This window comes from Herpailurus yagouaroundi, unplaced genomic scaffold (genome assembly GCF_014898765.1).
Source record: "Herpailurus yagouaroundi ecotype Mexico unplaced genomic scaffold, PumYag 28, whole genome shotgun sequence".
Taxonomy (NCBI): Eukaryota; Metazoa; Chordata; class Mammalia; order Carnivora; family Felidae; genus Herpailurus; species Herpailurus yagouaroundi.
The window spans coordinates 91771892-91795557 of record NW_024412376.1 but is presented as its reverse complement, the minus strand read 5'-3'; the positions used below and the strand labels follow the sequence as shown (position 1 = coordinate 91795557).

The following is a 23666-nucleotide window of genomic DNA, read 5'->3' as shown; positions in this document are numbered from 1 at the left end:
CTCAATATTGTTTCTTTTCCTCCTCTTATCTCTAATATTATATTCTTTACATCTAACATTGTTTTATTTATAGATGATTTCATATATCTCAACACTATTTATATCCTTATGTATTCATAACCCACACTAATGTGTGTGTGGGGGGGTGGGGGGTGTGTGTTTCATTGATTGGCTACAAAAGTCTATGGAAGATTTCTCCAGCCTCAAAGTTTCTGAACAATATAAGATAGATAGATAGATAGATAGATAGATAGATAGATAGATAGATAGAAAATAGATAGATATAGAAATAATGTTTCCTGTCATTTCAATTTTTTAGTAAGATTATATTTTAATTCAGTATCATATTGAAAGTTTTACTAACTCTATATAACTAATTGTATTATTTTCCAATAACTAAAAGAGCACTTTGTGGTGGTGCTTCCTTTTTTCATAATCAATGTCTTCTGAGAAAGAAATTCTTCAATAGCAGCTGTTGCTTTTTGTATTAAACACTACATATTATGTATGAACATGCAGGATTCACAAAGAGATTGTTCTACAAACATTATATTAACTTTTTATATCTTGACCATTATTTCTAATCCTACTGTAGTTGCTGCTTTACAAATAAAGTATTTGAACTAGTATAAAAGATGTAACACTTATTGTGGAAAGTGGTACTTCCTGAGGAAATGGTCAATATCAGTAATAATAGTTGAGAATTATAGTTATTAAATATTTTATTTAATGTCTGCTTAATTGTGTTTAAAATCTTGTGTGATCTTTGAATAATTTGAGACCCAAAAGGACTAAGGAATTAGCTGAAAGTAATTTCTGAAAATGAAAAAAAAAATAATAGCTTGAAGAAAAATTGAAATGTAAGGGACGTTTTAGTGAGTTTAATTTGACTTGGAACATATTTTTCCACAAATTTTAAAACTCTCTTAAATTAACATTTTGTGCTAATTTTATACTGAAATTTATATAAACACAGGAAATTAAAGTTCATTACATTGTATTTAATGGGTGAGTACAATTATATGCCTTAAAAAAGAAAATCCCTAATGATTTTTGGTGTTTATAATTTCAAAAGACTTAGCTCTTTTAACTTCACCAATAGGTATATTGAGTTTTTTGTTAATTGTTCCAGTTTTGAGACTTTGTAGGAATCCTTGTTATTATTTCTACTACTTTCTACACTTCACATAAATGCATAAATATATAATCTTATTAATATGGAAAGTAATATATCTCCATATTTCAAACCTCTACTACTTTATGTCCTGGACACTTTGTTTCTTCTTGTTTTTAGCTGAATACATTTCTACTATATTCCAAAGAAAAACTTTGAGATTGTGGGAAAGGAGAAAAAAAGCAGTGGACCACAATAGTTTTATTATTTATATTATTCTTTGCAGCAGTATTTTCAATCATTCTCAATCCACTTGAAAGACTACAAACTACAACGTGATAGCAAAGAATAAGTACTTCCTCTAAAACTTTAGTCACCAAATCAGTTTGTCCTGGAGCACATTTGGGGAAATCCCTGTTTTGTGGTTATTAAGGGAAACTTTCGTTGTGATTATTTTGTTCAAGTGTTGACTGCTATCCTGAAAATGTAACTGTTGCTGTAGCTTCTGCTGCTATTTCCTGTCCATTGTTGACAATGGCTTTATGATATCATTCATTATTATAGCACTTTTAACACCACACATTTTCCTTCCCAAAAGAACATATTTTTTTGATGGTGTAGCTACATAGATATACAGCTGCTTCTAAATCTGATTATATAGAAGAAATCTTGATTCTGCCATTTTATGTAACTTTGGCTACATTATTTAATGCTTCTAAGTTTTATCATCTCTATTTTAAAATTGAGGTCTCAATAAAAAAACTCATAAAGAGTTTTTGAGATTGTAAATGAAAATGCTTATTAATTATTTGTATAGATCCTGCCACATCGGATGCATTAAACCATGTTAATTATATAATATGCTTATAATACATCATATATGAGTTATATATAGATATATGTAACATCTAATGTAAAATGTTATTTTCAACCTCATCATCATTATTCATGTTAGTCTTTTTATAATGCAGAAATCATATACTTAGATCTTTGACTTTTGACTAATCCCTTGTGAGCTAACCTGATCTTTCCCAGTAACTTTCTAAGAAAAGTTACATAAGTTACATGACAAAGTTACAAAGTGTTTCTCCTATTCAGCAGTAATCCACAAAAAGAAACTCCTTCTAACAGAAACTACTTATAACTAACACAAAGGGGACAAGTCCTTTCTGAAATTTGTACTTCTGCCCCTGCTAGTAAGGGATCCTCATAGTAAATAAAAACCTCCTAGATGTTTACACATTAAAAGTAATTCTAAGTGAATCTCCCATTCCTTATAATTGCACTTTTTTTAAGCTTATTTATTTATTTTGAGAGACAGTGTGAATGCAAGCAGGGGAGGGGAAGAAAGAGAGAGAGAGAGAGAGAGAGAGAGAGAGAGAGAGCAAGCGAGCTCACCAGCTGTGAGATGATGACTTGAGCCTAAATTTCAGATGCTTAACTGACTGAGCCACCCAGGCAGACCCCCCTATAATTGCTCTCTTTATTTTCACTTTAGGCAGGTGGAAATCAGATTGAAAGAAGGTATCTGAAGAAAATGAGAGATCACTTGGATTATTTATGTTGTGTGCTTTACTTCTAGTTTGTAATTTTGTGGTTAATATCATAAGAACAAAATCTAGAGAAGAGCAAAAACTTGATTTGAAAAACCTTAGCATCGGGGCGCCTGGGTGGTGCAGTCGGTTAAGCGTCCGACTTCAGCCAGGTCACGATCTCGCGGTCCGTGAGTTCGAGCCCCGCGTCAGGCTCTGGGCTGATGGCTCAGAGCCTGGAGCCTGTTTCCGATTCTGTGTCTCCCTCTCTCTCTGCCCCTCCCCCGTTCATGCTCTGTCTCTCTCTGTCCCAAAGAAAATAAATAAACGTTGAAAAAAAAAATTATAAAAAAAAAAAAAACCTTAGCATCATTATATTACATTTTATAGACATTTATATACCATTTTGCAATCTCTATATTGTTATATTTTTATTCAATGACTACCACACATACTAGGTAATGTGTTCTGAGGAAATAATGGTTGCGAAAATATTGATATACCACACTTTATTCTACCTGAAGCATACTATTGATTAGATTCTAGGCCACAATATTTTAGCTCCCCAGAAGTATGACAGCCACAATCATGAATTTTAGTATGGGTTATAAAGGGATACTATATAAACTTCTCACTCAAAAATTGTTCCTCAGCAATATATATCTTTGGTGTAAGCACCTAAATAACACTTTTCTGTGTCAGTTGTAACACTCTCTTCAAGGTTCTGGGTCAAGTACTAAAAGCTATGGTGATAAAAGCTTAATTCCTATTACTCTGAAAGGCTATTGTCATCACTTATATTTTTAACTGTGAATAAACTGAGTTGTACACCCAAAAAAAATATGTAGTTCAATGTCAATTTTTTTTTTTTTTTTTGGTTTAACCTACTCAAACTCTTAAGAACATTTATAGCTTCGGCTTTATAAAATCTAGATAAAGGAAAGCACTATCAATAGTAGGTTATAAAATTATTTTGCTTAGATCAAACAAGACCATAAAGCTTTAGACAAATTATATTTGGGAATAAAGCAATTCAGACTGACTATACTTCAGTGCTGTGAAATTTTAACACATTTTCTTGGAACTAATGGTAGGATTTCTTTTTTTTATTATTTTATTTTGACTAGTTTGGTATTATATTTGTTCCTAGTTCTCTCAAGTGCCAGTCTTAAAAGTCAGGTGCCTAGGGGTGCCTGGGTGGCTCAGTCAGTTGAGTGTCCGACTTCGGCTCAGGTCATGATCTTGCGGTTCCTGGGTTCAAGCCCCGCGTCAGGCTCTGTGCTGACAGCTCAGAGCCTGGAGCCTGTTTTGGATTCTGTGTCTCCCTCTCTCTCTGACCCTCCCCTGTTCATGCTCTGTCTCTCTCTGTCCGAAAAAATAAATAAACGTTAAAAAAAAAAAAAAAGTTGGGTGCCTAATGTAAGTTATGGACCTTTTACTCCTCAGGCAGAAGCTCCAGGTTTTGAGCTCCCTTCAGAATGTGGGTTCCTGTGCTGGGGGTAGGATTTATGACAGGACTGTGTCTTAGCCTTTCCTACCCACTTTCAGACCATTTCCCTCTCATTTGTAGTATATGAAACGGTTCGTTCACCAATTTCCACATTTTGTCAGAGGAAATTGTTCTACATACAGCTTTCGATTTTTTATGTCTATAGAAGGAGGTTAGCTCATCATCTTGAACAGGAACCCTGTATGTTCCCAGTTCTAACACCAACTTCAACATTGTCTGGGGTCACATGGTTACACACACAGCATCTGCTATTCAAAGTGCTGAAAATTTGGAAGACTTCTTTCCTACTGTTAAACTCACTGCAGAGACTAGGAGCCTCGCTAGGTTATTTTACCAGTAGGAGAAACCATTTTACAGGTTTGTAGCTCATTATAAGCAAGTATTTGAGAGTTTTAAATAGATTTTATGTTACAAATTCTAAAGACAGTTACCAGGTAACATATAGCAAATTCAATTTCGTCCTCTCTAGTACTTTTAATCTACTCTTGTTCTGATGTCATTGTTATGCAAAAGCCTCTGTTTCTTAACACTGGACATGCCCATTCCTTCATTGGCATGTCTCCATGTGTGTAGTCTGCATCATTTCTTTTTCATCACTGTTAGTAACAGCTCTTGCAAAATGGAAAAAAAAAAGGCACATCATTTTTATACATATATACTTAAAAGATTTACATTTATTTCATTAATGTAGATTGATAACTTAGTTCATAAATTACTAACAGGTTATTCATTTAACATAAATTTTATACTTCCCCACATATCACTAAGTTGTAGAAACAGAATATCTGTATTCTAGCTTACTTACAAAATATTTCATCCTGTAGAAAACATTCAAAAGAAGTACACTTTTCTTGCTAATCAATTTGCTAATAAGGCTACCTGGGGTTTTGTGGTTGGCCAATTTTCTGAAAATAATCTATCAAGAGTACAATAGCATCTAAAATTCTAAATTTATTCTTCATTTCTTGAAAGCTTTCATCTATTTGTAAATGAACCCATAGGACCACCCCTTAAAAGAAGGATAATGAATAAATGGAGACTCTTTTATTGTATAATTTTGGGCATTTTACTCAACTCTTTCTATAAAGACTCCATGATGCCAGATACAATATTGAAAATGAGAAAAGCACAGCTGAGAGTCCATATCTAGACATTAGTTCTCAATCAGTATGACATCTAGTTAAATTAAAAACAAATTTTTTTCTACAGTGAATATGCATAGTTATAATGATATCTATCCACTAGAACATAAGGTAGGTAGTATACTACTTGTGGCTCACAGTGAGAAAATTGGTTCAGTATCAAGTTGGCACTCAAAAAATGATCTTGTGATTGCCGGCACACATAAGCATCCAGGGCAAGAGTTCTATTCAAATGGTAAGGGAATGCTTAGGTAGACAAAAAGAAGAAGGCAATTAATACAATGGCTTTTATAAGTAATGCACAACATTAGATCATTGTATTATTGTTAGATTTTCATTGTTCTTCTTTCATTTAGTGGGTTTAAAATATTTGTCAAGTATATTATCAAAATTTTGGTAATCAGAAGTGTAGCAGAAACATACAAAAGGTTGAAAACTGTTATCCTAAAGCTACAAGTGAGGATATTTCACATGTATTTATTGACTTCTATAAAGCTTTAGAAATAATAATAAATGTATATCCCTAAGTGTAATTTGAAGGTTGTGTGATAGTAATAATTTAGTGTAAGAACACTAAAAAGTGGGATTGGAAGGGCACTGGGGTGGCTCGATCGGTTCAGCTTCCAACTCTTTGTTTCGGCTCAGGTCATGATCTCATAGTTCTAGCCCTGCATCGGGCTCTTTGCTGACAGCACAGAGCCTGCTTGGGATTCTCTCTCCTTCTCTCTTTTCCCATCCCCTGCTCACACTGTCTCTATCTCTCAAAATTAATTTTAAAAAAAATCTAAAAAAAAAAAAACAGTTTTGGAGTTGTTAATTTTACTTGCTTATTCCTATGCTATAAAATCAGAAAAAATATTTCAAATACATGTACCAGGTTTGTTCTTGTTATTTGAATTTTTAATAAAAATCACTACTTTGGGGCACTGGGATGGCTCAGTCAGTTAAGTGTCCGGCTCTTTATTTCAGCTCAGGTTACGATCTTGTGGTTCATGGGGTCAAGCCCCACATCATGCTCCACAATGACAGTGTGGAGCCTGCTTGGGATTCACTCTGTCCTCTCTCTCTACTCCTATCCCTCTCTCTTTCTCTTTCTCCCTCACAATAAACTTTTTAAAAATTAAGAAAAGCAATCAATACTTTGAAACAATGTACCTTTACATTATTTTACAGATTAGTCATACTTTTGTAATTTTCATTCTTCTAACCTATTCCCCAAATTCACCCCCTGGCAGTTACAATTAAGGTGATTTTAATAAAGGGGAGCTTGGGTGGCTCAGTTGGTTAAGTGTCCAACTTCAGCTCAGGTCATTATCTCATGATTTGTGAGTTCAAGCCCCACAACGGGCTCTCTGATGTCAGCACAGAGCCCAGTTGGGATCGTCTGTCCCCCTTTCTCTCTGCCCCTTCCCACTCATTCTCTCTCTCTCTCTCTCACTCTCTCACTCTTTCTCTATTTCTCAACAAATAAACTTTAAAATTATTTTAATAAAGAAGTAATTTTTGTCCAACTGCATATAAGTCTATCTTAACATTTCAGATACTTATACACATGTATTAATAAAGAATATGGTGTCACGAACCACTGAGGCAGGGAGAAATTAATTGTGATATTAGTTTTTTACTGGGATATACATTTATAATAATGGAAAAACTGCAGATTATTTCTATCATTTATAAATAGTATAGATCATTTCTTAAGTTTCTTAAAACCTAAGTGACTTCAAAATTAAACACTTTTAGCCAGCCACAAAAATTACATATGACTTTGAAAAGAAGAGCTTTTGCCTACATATTTTGTCTGTTTTTATTGTAAATAATTTATCTCATGAAATTTGGTATTTTACACATTCTGTTGATGATCATGTTTACTTTCACAGGAAATATTATTGGTATTAGTAACTTTTTATATGCTTTTTATATGAATTTGAATTTATGTTGAATTTATGTGAATTTCCTCTTGGAAATCCAAAGCTAATTACCATTTTAAAATCCTTTAAAGTTGCTATATTAAGTGCAGGACATCAAGAATCACATGTTATTTTTTTTTTTTAATTTTTTTTCAACCTTTATTTATTTTTGGGACAGAGAGAGACAGAGCGTGAACGGGGGAGGGGCAGAGAGAGAGGGAGACACAGAATCAGAAACAGGCTCCAGGCTCTGAGCCATCAGCCCAGAGCCTGACGCGGGGCTCGAACTCACGGACCGCGAGATCGTGACCTGGCTGAAGTCGGACGCTTAACCGACTGCGCCACCCAGGCGCCCCCAAAAAATCACATGTTATTTAGAACCAATCACATAGGTGGGGTGCCTGGGTGGCTCATTAGGTTGAGCCTCCGATTTCATTTCAAGTCATAATCTCACCATTGGTGAGTGCGAGCCCCTGTCAGGCTCCGTGCCGACATCTCAGAGCCTGGAGCCCTTCTTCAGATTCTGTGTCTCCCTCTTCTACCCTGCTCATGCTATCTCTCTCTCTCTCAAAAATGAACATTTTGGGGGGCGCCTGGGTGGCTCAGTCGGTTAAGCGTCTGACTTTGGCTCAGGTCATGATCTCACGATCCGTGAGTTTCAGCCCCGCGTGGGGCTCTGTGCTGACAGCTCAGAGCCTGGAGCCTGCTTCAGATTCTGTGTCTCCCTCTCTCTGACCCTCCCCCGTTCATGCTCTGTCTCTTTCTGTCTCAAAAATAAATAAACATTAAAAAATAAAAATTAAAAATAAAAATTTTTTTAAATAATAAAAATAAAAATAATTAAAAAAAAAGAACCAATCATATAGAAATCCATGCTAAATTCTAAACATAGACTCAGGTACAATATGCCTTTTAGTAGTCTACTTCTGTTAGAAATATCTTTTTTTTTTTCCTATTAGAAATGTCTTAAAGTATATGTCACTAATGCATCAAGATGATTAGATTTCTAAAACTCATATTTATTATCTACTTTTTTAAAGTTTGTTAAGCTTATGAAAGAAATATTTGTTGTAAGGAACTATCTCTGAAGAGTGACATAATAATTAAATTTGTTTAGCACCTCTGTTTCAGAACAGTTACATTTATATTTTCTCACTTGATATTTTCATTAACCTTAAAAATCTGGACTTAAGTTATCTCATTATTTAGAGAAGAAAACTGACATAATAGAAAGGCAAAGTAAAACAGAAGAACATTGGTAACATTTCAATCATGGCAGCCACAAAAGTGCACTGCTCAGATTTCATTTCAGGAGAGACCTCCTGCAAGAAGCATAAGTGAGCTCATAGCCTCCGCCTGCTCTACCTTCTGGATTCACTCTATCTTCTTGGCTAGGCCAAAGCCATTCTCTCCCTGAATGTTCCCAGCCAGTGACCGAGCGCAGTAGGATTCCTAGAGCTAAGCCACCCCTGCCCAATATGGGACTATTCTCAAGGTAATCTTTGTCCTGGGACTCCCCGTTGGCCTGGCTGAGACTTTCTCAGAACTGCACCGCTGTCTGAGGCTCTTTCCACTCAATGTTCCTTTATTTTCTTCTTTAACAGCTGTCAAACTTGCATTGTAGTCTTCAGGCTCTTCCTGCCCACTCCCTACTCCCTGCTCTTCCTCCACTCCATCCTACACAGGAATTGCCCCAAGTAATTCCTTTGCAAATCCAATCCTGTGCTGATGTCTGCTACATGGAGAATCTCAGATGATACAATGGCTAAATCTTCATGGATAGTAGATATAAGCTAACATTGGTAGGACCTGTGGTAATTGAGAAATTGGCTGAAATATTCAATGCTTTTCTTGTTATGTGATTAGAGTTCTTGATAAGGATTTCTGCTTCTAGGAATGGTAAAGAAACATTTTGCAGGCTAACCAAAGTACAGGGAACATCTAGAAAAATTAGACAAAATTTAAAGAAAAAATATTTGAAGAAATCAGAAAACTAGCAAAATATCAACAACTTTAAGACCAGATCTAGAAAGAAATGAAAAATGAGATAAACCCAACATGCTGAGTAATTTTACAATAGAAGCATTTGAGAAAGGAAAAAATGGACCAAAGGTGGGGATATAATCCCACAAAAAAGCTATTCAATTTCTAGATAAATACTGCTTATTATCAAGAGAGCAAAAATGAGATTTTGTATTTCAATGTGTAACAATTTTGTGTGAATTTGGGCAAGCTACTTAACCTGTCACATTTTCCTCACTTTAAAATAGTTGTAACACAGTAAAACCTTGGATTGCAAGTAACTTTGTTCTGGAAGTGTTCCACATTTCTAATAAATTTTAATTTGATAAGCAAGCAGTGTCTTGCAATATGAGTAGTACGTGACCCAGAACACCACATGATCACAACTGAGCCAATGGTTCTTCTCTCTCACTGTGGGATTGTGGGTGATTTTCTCCCACGTGCAGATGCTCGGTCTCAGACCGTGGTGTTTGGCAGCAGTCAGTAATTTTTCAGAACATTGAAAGTATCCTAAACTGGCACTAGTGTATATTTTGTCACTTCAAAGCACCTATGAACACCTTTGCTTTTCCATAAAAGAGTAAGCTTAGGAGTGCTTTGATTGCTTCTAGGCCAGGCTACCTGCAGATATAGACCCTTTCCTCTGCTGCCTTATTGCCAGTTACATTAAATACAGTATATGACAAAGAGTTTATTAATACTATACTGTAGTCAGCATCTATGTGAGAATATACAGTGGCCCCCAAGCAGAAAAAAATTCCATTGAGCCAATAGATAGCAGTAATTTCATTAGTCATAGTAAAAGGCATTCTACACAACAACCCTCCTCTCTCTTATCTCCCTCACACCAGCCACAAAGGTTTTCAAAGGTAAGTGCAGGTTAATTTATTTTTCTTTATATTTTATATATATATATATATATATATATATATTATATTGTTTGATTATTTTGTATTATATTACAGTATTATAATCATTTTTATATGAATATTTTTGGGTTGTGGAACAAATCATCTGAGCTTCCATTATTTCTTACCGGGAAATTCGCTTTGACATACAAGTGCTTTGGATTACAAGCATGTTTCCGGAACAAATTATGTTCACAAACCTAGGTTTTACTGCACTACCTTTTAAGTGTATTGTGAGGCTATATTAACATTTACTGTGCTCTTGAAAGACTGTCCAATACACATTAAACACTAAGATTTTGTTATAGATCTGAAGTAAGAAGTACAATTTACACAGACACACACGTTTTCCAGAAGACACTAGTTTATTTAAACAGATTATATTCAAAAAGTGTTTCTGTCAAGTGACATTTGAGGTTAACCCACAAAACTTTATCAATATCCATTCTTGGCTGAAAGTACAAGATGAAGATACTCTCATAATGTTCTCTGCTATATGTACGGAAACAGTATATTCTCTAAAGTAGTATTTCAGAAATTTTACTTAGTGGCACATCATTAAAAAAATTTTTCAAGTGGTTGCTTATTAATTTGTATATTTGAATATACAGTTTTTATAATGCAAATTTAACTATAAAGTCATCAATTAATTATGGGATATGACTTGATCATACTAAACACCATTGTTATTCAATTTGAGGCTAGAATCTTTTGGATATCCTGCTCTATTTTGGAGAAAACGCTGTGCACATAAACATAAACATACTAACTTGGAGTGGCTTGCCATATTCTTTAACAAAGGAATGGGTTAAAAATTCTATAATGCTTAAATACCTTTTTTCTACTAAAACAATTTATTTTGTAATATTGATTTGATAACGGATGGTTTCTTAAGAATGCACCTGATTGCAATGGAACAGAAGGTATATAGTGTTTTTCAGTTTTAAAATGTCAAAATTATTCATTAAGTAGTTCCTGCAATTATCCCATTAAGTCAGCATTAATATTTCCATTATGCAAATGATGCATTGAATCATGTAAATTAAATCATATAAATAAATGGAAAAAAGTATGAATAATAAAACAAAAATGAATGACTGTAGTGTGTGGTGGATGGTTTACCCTTCTAAAGTTTCACTGTTTCCTGGGTAATGATGGTGGAGTAGACTAAAACTTTCCTCACAGAAAAAAAAAGGGTAATGATTTATGACATTATTAATTGTCTAAATGCCATCTGGACAGATGCATTTCATTCTGAAATTAATTTCCAGAAAGTTTGCAGGAGTTTCAGAAATCATAATTTATTTCTATCTGCATACCCTATTTGGTCAGCTGGCTATTATTTTCTAGCCTGTTGGCACTGATAATTTGGATCAGTTTATATTTCAAACCACTCAGGCACTTAATAGCTTATAAATGTTTAGACTGGGACCAAAATAGAGAAGCAAACAATTTTTGAAGGAAAACATCAGTTTGTATACCAGCCATGGACAATACCCAGTAACGTTGGCTTCATTTTTTATTATTAGTTTCACTCTCTCCGTTGTTGAAGCCAAATCCTCATAAGGACTCCCTTTCCATCCCAGCCCAGTCTTTGGCAAAATAAACTTTCACGTAATGTATCTTTGTGGGAAAAATCAAAACTACTGAAAGGTGTAAAATTTCTCATAGATTGTTACATTTATTCAGGTGTCCCAATATCTCTGCCCTCAGATAGTTGCCTCTCATCATGATTCTGAGCATTGCCATGCAAATTACTTTGGCTAATGGATAAGTTTGAGGCTATCCTAGATCAACCAGTTCTAGATGATCTGCCAGCTGACATGAATGTTGAGGCAGAAGGCTGTCCAATCAACACAGAAATTCATAGGAAATAATATAATGATGGTTGTTTAAGAAACTAGATTTTGGAGTGATTGATTTTGCAGCTAAAGTTAATTGTTACAATATAGTTTGTATGGTCAGTCATGAAAAAGTTTCACTCATTGGGCCTGTTTCCAAAGTTCCAAAGCAAATATTCATTAAAAAATGTTTTAAATAGTGACATCCAGGCTTTTTTTTTTCTTTTTACAAGGAAATACATTGGAACTCTATGTAGAGTCTTTTGCTCAGAATTATGGTAGCCAGGAGATCATTCTGAAATCTTGCTTTTAATGGATATCAATGTCCAGTATCGTTAAATACTTGCAATACACTAATGATGCTTATATTCACATCATATGTGTTTGTTTAGATGCATTTTTGTATTTCTTTAGATATTAAGTAATTTTTAGTTTTGCTGAAATTTTTCAGCGATTTAAAATCTTTCTTCCACTTCTACATCTGACCATTTCATTTAATATACAATGCTACTAAAAGTTACATGAGGTAAAAAAAGAAACAGCATATTTTCCTTTATTAGGTGGATCATAGGTAGCTATTAGTAAATTTTCCATTACAGTTTTCCATTACAAATTTCCCTGGGTCTGAGGGGAGAGGGGAAAGATATTCACCGGAAAAGTTCCATGTGGTGTATTGTTTGGAATTTGCTTTATAGTTTTATTTACTTTTTGTGATATATTTATCAGTTTATTTTCTAATAGCAAGAAAAAGACCAAGCTATACTTAATGATGAGTACATAATTACATTTGAAGATTTTACTGAACATTTGTAGATTTCAATGATATTTTATGACAAGTATAGGTATTATGTGATGATATAAGATAGTTTATAAATATAAAACACTACTGGTAAACACAAACAATGTTATTATATATTAATAGGAAATTTCCCGAATTTAAAAAATAAAAAGTCTATTGGAAGATTTAAGAAGTCAAATACGCTAATGGAAGGGATGAAAGTTGTAATGTAAATAGGCTTTTCGGCCAAGCATACATCCTAAGAACATGTATCAAATATACACATAAAGTTATTAAGCCCTCGTTGTAAGACCTCACAAGGGTAAAGTTTTTTATATAATTATTATGATGTGTTCATGTAAACTTCAACTTGTCGTTCACTTTGTAGCCAAGTAGGCAATAAACATAGGAACTTATGCCAGAAGACCAAAAAAAAGTGATAAACTGACTTGGCTAAAACAATTTTAATCTGTGAATTATATTAAAGTTGAAACTATAATCAGGGTATTTTGACCACCATCAAATTGCCATCTCCATTTTTCTCCACTTTCCATATATTTTAAAAAGACAACTCTTGGAAGGAAAGTATTTGCAAATTATATATTTGATAAGGGGTTAATATCCAAAATATATAAGAAAATCCTACAGTTTGATACAAAAAAAAGACAAGAAAAGAAAAGAAAAGAAAAGAAAAGAAAAGAAAAGAAAAGAAAAGAAAAAAAAAAGTGTTGCCAAGGATATGGAGAAATTGGAACAGGTCTATACTGTTCCTTCCAAGGATATGGAGAAATTGGAACAGGTGGGAAGGTAAAATGGTACAGCCACTATGGAAAACAGAATGGAGGTTTCTCAAAAAATTAAAAATACAGCTACCATATGACCCACAAATGAATACCACCTCTGGATAAATGTCCAAATAATTGAAATCAGGAGGATTTCAAGGAGAAATCCTGTTTATATAAGTCCAAACTCATCAAAATCTGTACATTAAATATGTGCAGTTTTTGTGAATCAAGTCTATCTCAACAAAGCTGTTTACTTTTTTTAAAGAAAAAACTCTATAGACAAACGTGCACATTTTCCCAACTCTTCTTTCATATATTTTTGAGATTATGTTCTTTTTAAAAAATTTTTTAAATTTATTCATTTTTGAGAGAGAGAGAGAGAGACAGAGTGTGAGTAGGGTAGGGGCAGAGAGAGAGGGGGAGACACAGAATCCAAAGCAGGCTCCAGGCTCCGCATTGTCAGCACAGAGCCCAATGCCGGACTCAAACCCACCATCCATGAGATCGTGACCTGAGCCAAAGTTGGGTGCTTAACTGACTGAGCCACCCAGGCACCCCGAGATTCTGTTCTTAACACAATCACTCTATACGGTCTGAAAGTGGCTCTAGCTTTATGCAATGGCAGTATCATAGACAATGAGGTTTATCTGAAGCATGATTATTGCTAACTGAAAATTTTCCCAATTACCCCACTGTGACGACTTGGAAAGTGGTTCTAGGGGAAAAATAATGAATTTAGAAACCAAGTCTTTTTATATCATGTACATATGCCTACAAGACAATTATGTGAGCCTTTGGAAGGCAAATATTTTTCAACAAATTCATGTAATAATCAATCATCCAATAATTTATAATAAACTTAAGACTAGTTTTAAATTGTTAGAATATCTCACTTAAAGTCAGAAATGCGTATCGTTTACAAAAGTGTTGAGATAAGAAATGAAATAGATCTAACATTTGTCACTGATGGTACAGATACAAATATATATGAGCAAAGTATATAATGTGTATGGAAAATTAATATTTAGAAATGTCATAATCCATGTAATCCAATATTCTATTACTTGTCTTAAAATTTCTTGTGATTAATTCCTCCTTTTAAACTCTCACAGTGTCTGGTAATTATATCTATTATATACTTTGGCATAATAATGCAATAATTTAATATTTACCTTTTCTCTGACTGTGACCTTTTGAAGATCATACTTGTTTCTGGTTTATCTTCTTATCCCTAGTATCTGGCCCAAGAACTCATAATCAGTTGATGCTTTAAAAATGACTGCTCAGTGAACTAACATCCCCTTGTCAACGTTCGCATTTTTTAAAGAAATATTCCACTATATTTCCATCTTAATTCCATAACACATTTCCCATCTCTATCTGAGAGTCTCCATTTAAACTACTCTGTTTAAGGAGGAAAGTAGGAATCTAATAAGAAAGACCAGAAAGAGATTAAAAAACAAAGAAGTAGATGACAATAAAAGAAATAGAAAGACAATCCAAAGACAGAATTATGTAATAGCACCAGGATATCACCATATAATATGTAGGGGGAGAAAATCTAAAGTTTTGGATTTTATGAATCTATCAACTGCATGGTCCATACAGTAAGATAAGCAGGCTTCGTAGTGTTTGACTCTGTTAACTAAAATTATAAAAACAGTTGATGAAAGAAAACAATATTTTAGACAGGCTAATAGAATGCAATTAGAATGGAGACTTCATCTAAATAACTGTAATATCACTACATTGATTCTAAAATATTTCCAACATAAAGTTCTCAAAAGTTGATACTAACCCAAGTGAAATTCTCATAAATCATTAGTGAATTTTCATGAAATAGTCATTGACCTGAGTTTATAAGCATTAATTAAAATTCACAGATGTGTGCTTATGGACAAGCTATCAAATCTGAAAACATATAAGGCCACATTTCAGGTACACGTGAGTTCATGTACCTTATTGGTAAGTTATTTTTTATGAAAATTAATGCCTTAGCCATCCAAAATAAACACATTCTTGTTATGCTACGTTCCTGAATCTTTGTGAATAATTTGGATGACGCTTTATTTGTGCCAAGTAATATGCAATTTAATGAAAAAAAAATGGTCAATGGCTGTCTATAGAATTACTCAGTTTATATGCACTAAGCCAAAAGATTTAAGGTACTATTAATGGAAAGGACATCTTCAATGCTAAAAAATAAAAAACAAAAGAGACATAGTTGGGCCAAGAAAATTTTGTGACCCAGGTTTTTTTGTTGTTTACTATTTGTTCTTATTTATGTAGTTGGTGATGACCCTTAATTGGTAATTACTTCCCCAAATCTATACAATAGTGCTTCCCTTTACTTTGTGATTTATTCCTGTCCTAGGAAAAACATTTAGAACCTCTTTACATTTCCTTTCCCAGTTTTACATACTAGCATGAATAAAGACCACGCAAAATATCACATCTCTAATCTTTGTTCCTAGCTTATATTTGATCACATAAATTTAATATCCCTTTTGAAATTTATAATCAGGATAATCTAATTTACTGTTAATAAAACAGGTAAATCAGTTCAGTTCAGTGAGCATTTATAAAGGACCTACTGTGGGTAAAGCACTACATCAGGTTCTGATTATACAAACATTCTATGATGTTTTTGAAAGTCAACTGCTTATTGGAAAAATAATTTACATTTACTGGGAAATGTGAAGTTGAAAGTCTAAATATTACATAATGAGTTGTATCTCAATAAATCTTTCAGAGTGCTTCTTCCTTCAGAAGAGGCTGAGCCAAAAGACTTGTAATGGCAACAAGTCTTCCCTCAAAAGTAAAGGAGACAGTGTACTCTGATGTCAATGTCAGTTAAAATGCCCTCGACTATCACTGCAGGACCACCTAGGTTAGAGAGAAAGCCTCTATAGTTTCTGAATTTTGACATGTACACTATAATGTACACATCTTATACTTACGTCCTTTCAGCTGGAACCAATTGTTTTCCTGTCAAAATGCTTCAAAAAGATTCATTGTTTACTTTTCAGAGAAGACTGAAGCTTGGCTCTGGGCTATCAGTTCCTAGACAGTTCTGCTTATAAGGATCACAAAATAAATGTCTCTGCCATATCCAAGTTTCAATTTCTAACAGGAATCACCTGCTTTTCAGTCTTCCAAAAAGATGAGATCCTGATAGCATGTATTCCCCCACAGCTGATTCAAACTCCAGAAAATAAGAGTTGTAGAATTATCCTATTGTATTTGGGGAAATCTGCTTTCTAGGTCATAGGAGAAGAAACTGTATGCATGGTGCTCTGTCTAATATGATGTTGGGAAATATATTAGCAATGTCTGGTGGGGAGGGGGAGATGCTTCCCCAATAGAAAGAATAGGTATGGAAGAGGCTTGGGAAAAGAAAATGGAGGCTAAAGATGCTAGAGGCTAATCAGGGCCTATGAATACCAGTATCAGGTGTAACTATTATTCTAAAATAACTTGTAGATAAGTGGACACCAGTACAAAATAATCAGGTCATTGGCCCATAATAGTCATACTCCAATAAAGGGTTACAGGAACTTGAGGACAGGCCATGGATCTACAAATATCCCCTGTGCCTTGCTTACAGCTCTACCCCCTGCCCTCCTACAGCCACTGCAACCGGTTTCTTATACATGTTTCTAGAAATATTCTAAGTTGGAATAGGTTTTGTGTGTATAGGCATTTTTAAAAATAATTACCTCTATTTTAAAACTACATTTAAATGACCATATTTTAGATCCAAGAAAATGAAAATACTAATTCAAAAATATATATGCAATCCTATGTTTATTGCAACATTTGTAATAATAAGTAGTCAAGATATGGAAGCAACCCAAGTGTCCATCCATAGATAAATGGATAAGGAAAATGGGGTACACACACACACACACACACACACACACACACACACACACACACACCTAGAATAATATGCAGCCATGAAAAAGGATGAAATCATGCCATTTGTGACAGCATGGATGGACCTACAGGGAATTATACTAAGTGACCTAAATCAGACAGAGAAAGAAAAACACAATATGATTTCACTTACATGTGGAAAAAAACAAATGAGTAAACAAACAAAAGCAGAATCAGATCTATAAGTACAAAGACCAAACTGATGGTAGTCAGAGAGGAGGGGAAAGGGGGATGGGGAAAATAGTTGAAGGGGAGTGGGTGATACAGGCTTACAGTTGTGGAATGAATAAGTCATGAGAATAAAATACACAGCCTAGGGAATTTAGTCAATCACCTTGCAATAGGGTTGGGTGGTGACAGATGGCAGCTCCACCTGTGGTGAGCACTGCATAATGTATAAACTTGCTGAATCACTATATGGTACATCTGAAATCAGTGTAACATTGTGTGTCAACTAAACTCAAATAAAAAAATAAATACATATTTATTTTCTATTCTGTATTACACATTTTTCTGCATCACACTTATTTACATATCTGGTAAATTAGTTCCTATTAATGCAAATAGAACTGCCTCATTTAGTTTTGAGGATTACAGCTTTTCATAGTATCAATGCTCCATGACTCACTTAAATCTCCTTTATCAAAGGCTTTTAGTTTTTATACAACATGAATTTTTCTATTACAATGATCAAATTAATTATTTTTGCACATACGTTATTCTACATATCTATATGTAGAGAGAATACCATTATTAGTGCAATTTTTGATAGAATCCAATTTGCTTCTACAAACATCTTTGTAATTGCTCCTTGAATCATTGAATAATTCCAGGAATCTAGAAGCTTATCAAATTATTTTTAATGGACAGATAGTATTATGATCTCCTTAATTTCTCTTATAAAGGAATTCAAACTTGTATTTTGAACATATATAAGCTTTATCATCTTCTCTTACTAATAATGTGAACTATCTAATTTAAAACTATAATTAATCCATTTTTAATTTGTGTGTGTGATGTAAGAAAGTGGTCCAGTTTTATTTCTTGCATGGTGCTGTCCAGTTTTCCAGACACTATTTGTTGAAAAGACTGTCTTTTCCCCCATTGGATATTTTACTGTGATTTGTGAAAGATTAATTGACCCCATACATACATTTCTGGGTTTTCTATTCTGTTCCATTGATCTATATGTCTATTTTTGTGCCAATACCATACTATTTTGACCATTACAGCTTTGTAATATAACTTGAAGTCTAGAATTGTGATACCTCCAGCTTTGCTTTTCTTTTTCAAGGTTGCTTTGGCCATTCAGGGTCTTTTGTGGTTCCATACAAATTTTAGGATTACTTGTTCTAGTTCTGTGAAAAATGCCATTGGTATTTTGATAGGGGTTGCATTAAATGTGTAGATTGCTTTGGGTAGTATAGACATTTTATAATATTAGTTCTTCCAATCCATGAGCATGGTTTGTCTTTCCATTCTTTGTGTCAACTTCAATTTCTTTTATCAGTGTTTTATAGTTTTCAGAGTACAGGTCTTTTACCTCTTTGGTTAAGTTTATTCCTAAGTATCTTATCGTTTTTGGTGCAATTGTAAATGGGATCAATTCCTTAATTTTTCTTCCTGATGTTTCATAAAAAATAAATTCAAATGGATTAAACATCTAAATGTGAAACCTGAAAGTATAAAAATCCTAGAGGAGAACACGGGCTGTAACCTCTTTGACAATGGTCATAGCATCTTCTTTATAGATATGTCTTCTGAGGCAAGGGACACTAGGCAAATATAAACTGTTGAGGCTTCATCAAAATAAAATCTGCACAGGCAAGGAAACACAATACTAAAAGGCAACCTACAGAATATGAAAAGATATTTGAAAATGACATATCTGATAAAGTGTTAGTATCCAAAATACATAAATAGCTTATAAAACTACATCCAAAAAATGAATAATCCAATTAAAACATGGGCAAAAGACATGAACAGGCATTTTTCCAAAGAAGACATACAGATGGCAAACAAACACATGAAAAGATGCTCAACATCACTCATCAGGGAAATGCAAATCAAAACCACAATGAGATATCACTTCACACCTGTCAGAATGGCTTAAATTAACAACACAAGAAATAACACGTGTTGGTGGGGATGTGGAGAAAGAGAAACCCTCTTGCACTGTTGCTGGTGCAGCTACTTTGGAAAACAGTATTGACATTCCTCAAAAAGTTAAAAACAGAACTACTCAGGGAGCCTGGGTGGTTCAGTGGGTTAAGCCTCCAGCTTCAGCCCAGGTCATGATTTCACGGTTTGCATGAGTTTGAGCCCTACTTTGGGCTCTCTGCTGTCAGCACAGAGCCCGCTTCAGAACTCCTCTGCCCCTTCCCTGCTCAGTGCTTTCTCTCTCACTCTCCCTCAAAAATAAAACATATTTAAAAATTTTTTAAAAATAGAATTACTCTATGATCCAGCAATTGAACTACTGGGTATTTACCCAAAGAATAAAAAAATACTAATTTGAAGGGTTACATGCACTCCAATGTTTATAGCAGCAGTATCTATAATAGCCAAATTGTCGAAATAGCCCAAGTGTGTCCATTGATTGGTGAGCGGATAAGGAAGATGTCCTACACACCACAAACACACACACACACACACACACACACACACACACACACACATACACACACATGTATACATATACAAACTATGGACTGTTACTCAGCCATAGAAAAGAATGAAATATTGTCATTTGCAACTACATGGATGGAGCTAGAGAGTATTATGCTAAGTGAAATAAGTCAGAGCAAGACAAATACATATGATTTAACTCATATGTGGAGTTTAAGAAACAAAACAATCAAGCAAAGGGGGCTAAAAAAGAGAGAGAGACAAACCAAGAAAGAGACTCTTAACTATAGAGAATGAACTCATGGATACCAGAGGGGAAATGGATGTGGGGATGGGTTAAACAGGTGATAGGATTAAGGAGTGCACTTGTGAAGAGCACTGGGTACTGTATGGAAGTGTTGAATCACTATATTGTACACCTGAAACTAATATTCCATTGTATGTAACTCACCAGAATTTAAATAAAAACTTTAAAAAAATTTAAAAACATTACAAATTTTACTAAAAAGATATGTGGAATGAATGAGAAGACCTTTGTATTAATGTTACCATGTCCCTAAATTAGTCTGGTTTTTTTTTCTTTTACCTTGGACTAACTCTTTAAAAAAAATCTTGGGGTGCTTGGATGGCTCAATCAGTTAAGCATCTGACTTTGGCTCAGGTCATGTTCTCACAGTTCGTGGATTCAAGCCCTGGGTTGGGCTCTGTGCTGACAGCACAGAACCTGCAGCCTGATTGAGATTCTCTGGCATACTCTCTCTTGCTCACTCTCTCTCTCTCTCTCCTTCTCTCTGTCTCTCTGTCTCTGTCTCTCTCTCTCCCCTGCCCTCTCTCTCAAAAGTAAATAAACATGAAACAAAATTTATTTTAATCTTTATTGGGGTAAATTGGTATACCAAAAAACTCGAAACACACACACACACACACACACACACACACACACACACACACACACACACTCACAAGAAACCGAAAAGCTACTGTATATTCCCTCTGTAAAAATGAAAGCCTTTTTGCCCACACAATAAATATTTATAAGCACAAATTTTCAAGATGTTTTCTAACTCTAAATTATAACTTTCTATAAAGAACTAAATCACACTCTTTGATATTAGCCATAATAAATATGCTCTAAATCAACCTAAAATAATATAAATTTCTGTAAGCATTTATTTATAGCAATTTCTCTCTTCAGAACATAGTCCCAGCTTTCAAGTATATTAATGATATGGACTCTCAGAAGACAGAAAGATTACAAATATTTTGTTTCAAGAAATAAATTAATATGATATTGAGACTGATATTTGAAAATTATGATTAAACATATTGTGAAAGTGTAAATAGAGGCGCAAAGCAATTAAGTCATATCTCTAACACATTCCGTTCATGGGGCAACATTAGTTACCAACTGTATTATCAGAACATAACACATTTACAGCAATACCATTGCACTGTTTATGATGAAAGTGTGACTGATAGTGCCCAACAATATTAGAAACAGAAATGATTTTTTACTGAACATTTATTTGGCGTAACAAAGGTATTTGTTTTGTTGCCATGATCAAGGTATGTTTTCTTTCTTCTTTTGTGTTTTTTGTTAATGTGTCTTACTTTAGTGATTACCTTAAGTATTTTGCACTATGTTGCCTTGTTAAGCATTTTTAATTAACTGTCTAAAAACCTTGCTAGAACAGTATAATAACAGCTCAAGTCATAAGAAATTAATATATTCAGTGCCTCTGTAATACCTATAATACTTTAACAAGTGCTCCTGGGAAGTTCATTGAAAACTAATTAAGTCTTGCCAAAGTAACACAAAAAAAGTCAACCAGAGGACTAAAAGAAATCACTGTAACCTTTTTATGTAAATATATATATTATTGGATAAGAAGAACATCTTGTAAATTTGATTAATTATCAGATCAATGATTCCTAACGTTTATATTTGAAATATCAAATAAGACATCACTGCTAGTTGTTATGCCTAATCTAGTTTTCTGAGTACTTGAAATCATATTCCTTGATATATTTCTCAGTTAACTTTGTTTAGGCACTCAAAAATTCTGTTAATATCACTGTTGTTGTTAGAAAGTTTGAATTAAGTGGAATTCTTTTACAGTGACCTAACATTTCTGCCTTTTCTGTAATCCTCTCTCTCATTATATGTTCTCACTCTTTTTTGTTCCATTCAAAATATACATGCCTGCATGGTTGTAGCTTTCTATAAAGTGGATATCACATCCTTTGACACTTATAGAAGTTTAATGGATGCATTTGTTATAACTTAATGCCTAAATGAAATTTAAGTGCACATCTCCTTGAGATAACCTTTATAGATGAATGTTAAAATTGTTGATTAGAACAACTAACAAGACTATGGGAATATTTTTGAAATAAGAGATGCCTCAGTAATTTTAAAAGCTGGCCTTTAATTTGTGATAAGCACTAAACCACGTGCTTTAGGAGAAACAAAAATTAATCTTTGTTTAACTCCTATGGGGCATATCATCCTAAAACTATTTTAAAAATATAAATAGATGAAGAATAATGGATAGGTAATTAATAGGTACAGAAATTCAGCCTCCAAGAAGTTACTTAAGTTACTCAGGGTCATTTGGCTAGTAAGTAATAGATTTAGGATTTGAACCAATGTAGTCAGAACACAAAGATAAAGGGCTTAAACACCATGCATAATTCCTCAAATAAAATTAGGATGAATGTTACTTACTCTGCTTAAGTATAAGGACAGTCCTGCTTCCTGACGGCTAATGGACTGATAGATGTTAAGCAGAAGTTTAATAATGACTATCTGTGGATAACATTTCAAATTTGTCTTTATGGGTTCTTCTTTTCCTTCCAACAATTGTCCACATTAAGTTGAAGAATACCTTTCAAACTAAACCAGAAATGGTCAATAAAAAAGCTTAGGGCTAGAAATTCTTTGCAAGCTTATAAGAAAATTTATTTGGAAACAGTAGATAAACAGAGTGAGATCAGCTCAGGCACTTATGCCTGTATTCATCAATTTAGTCACCGCCAGAAGGGTATTGTGACATCATGTAAACCTGTCATTAAACAATGTATATCCTGTGTAGCACTTACCTTCTTCAAAGGAGTGTCTGAATACATTTGGCACTTTAAATGCCAGGAATTCACCTTTCATATTTCCTGATAAAACTTTCACAATGAATATTTAACATACTTCTTTGTCGCTACTTTTATACTCTAACAGAAGGGAATATTTTGAAATAAAATTATTGACACAAATATGATACTAGATTATATGCAATTTTATCTTTATTTATATATCTATACAAAACTATGAATTGCCATATGGCTAGCACTTTGTTAGATACTAGAGAAAAAAAGATTGTTGCAATAAAACATATAATTAATGCATAAATGTACGTAATAATGATAAATTAATTATAGTTTTGGTATTTTTCAGGATTAAGTGAAACAAAATTCTAATCTAGGTAGTTTAGGAAAGAGGGAATTTATTGAAGGATATTAAATATTAATTAGATATTATTATAACATACTAAAAGGCTTAGGAA

General features: G+C 33.7%; 1 non-coding gene and 1 pseudogene across 1 annotated transcript; one reads left to right on the top strand and one right to left on the bottom strand.

The window, feature by feature from the left end:
• LOC121038570 (protein SET-like) overlaps nt 1-23272 on the bottom strand; it is a 58687-nt pseudogene extending 35415 nt beyond the window's left edge.
• Nucleotides 14150-14297, top strand: LOC121040640 (U4 spliceosomal RNA). Its single transcript, XR_005795386.1, has one exon. It is a non-coding gene; the product is annotated as a U4 spliceosomal RNA (small nuclear RNA).
• Nucleotides 23273-23666: the final 394 nt, after the last annotated feature.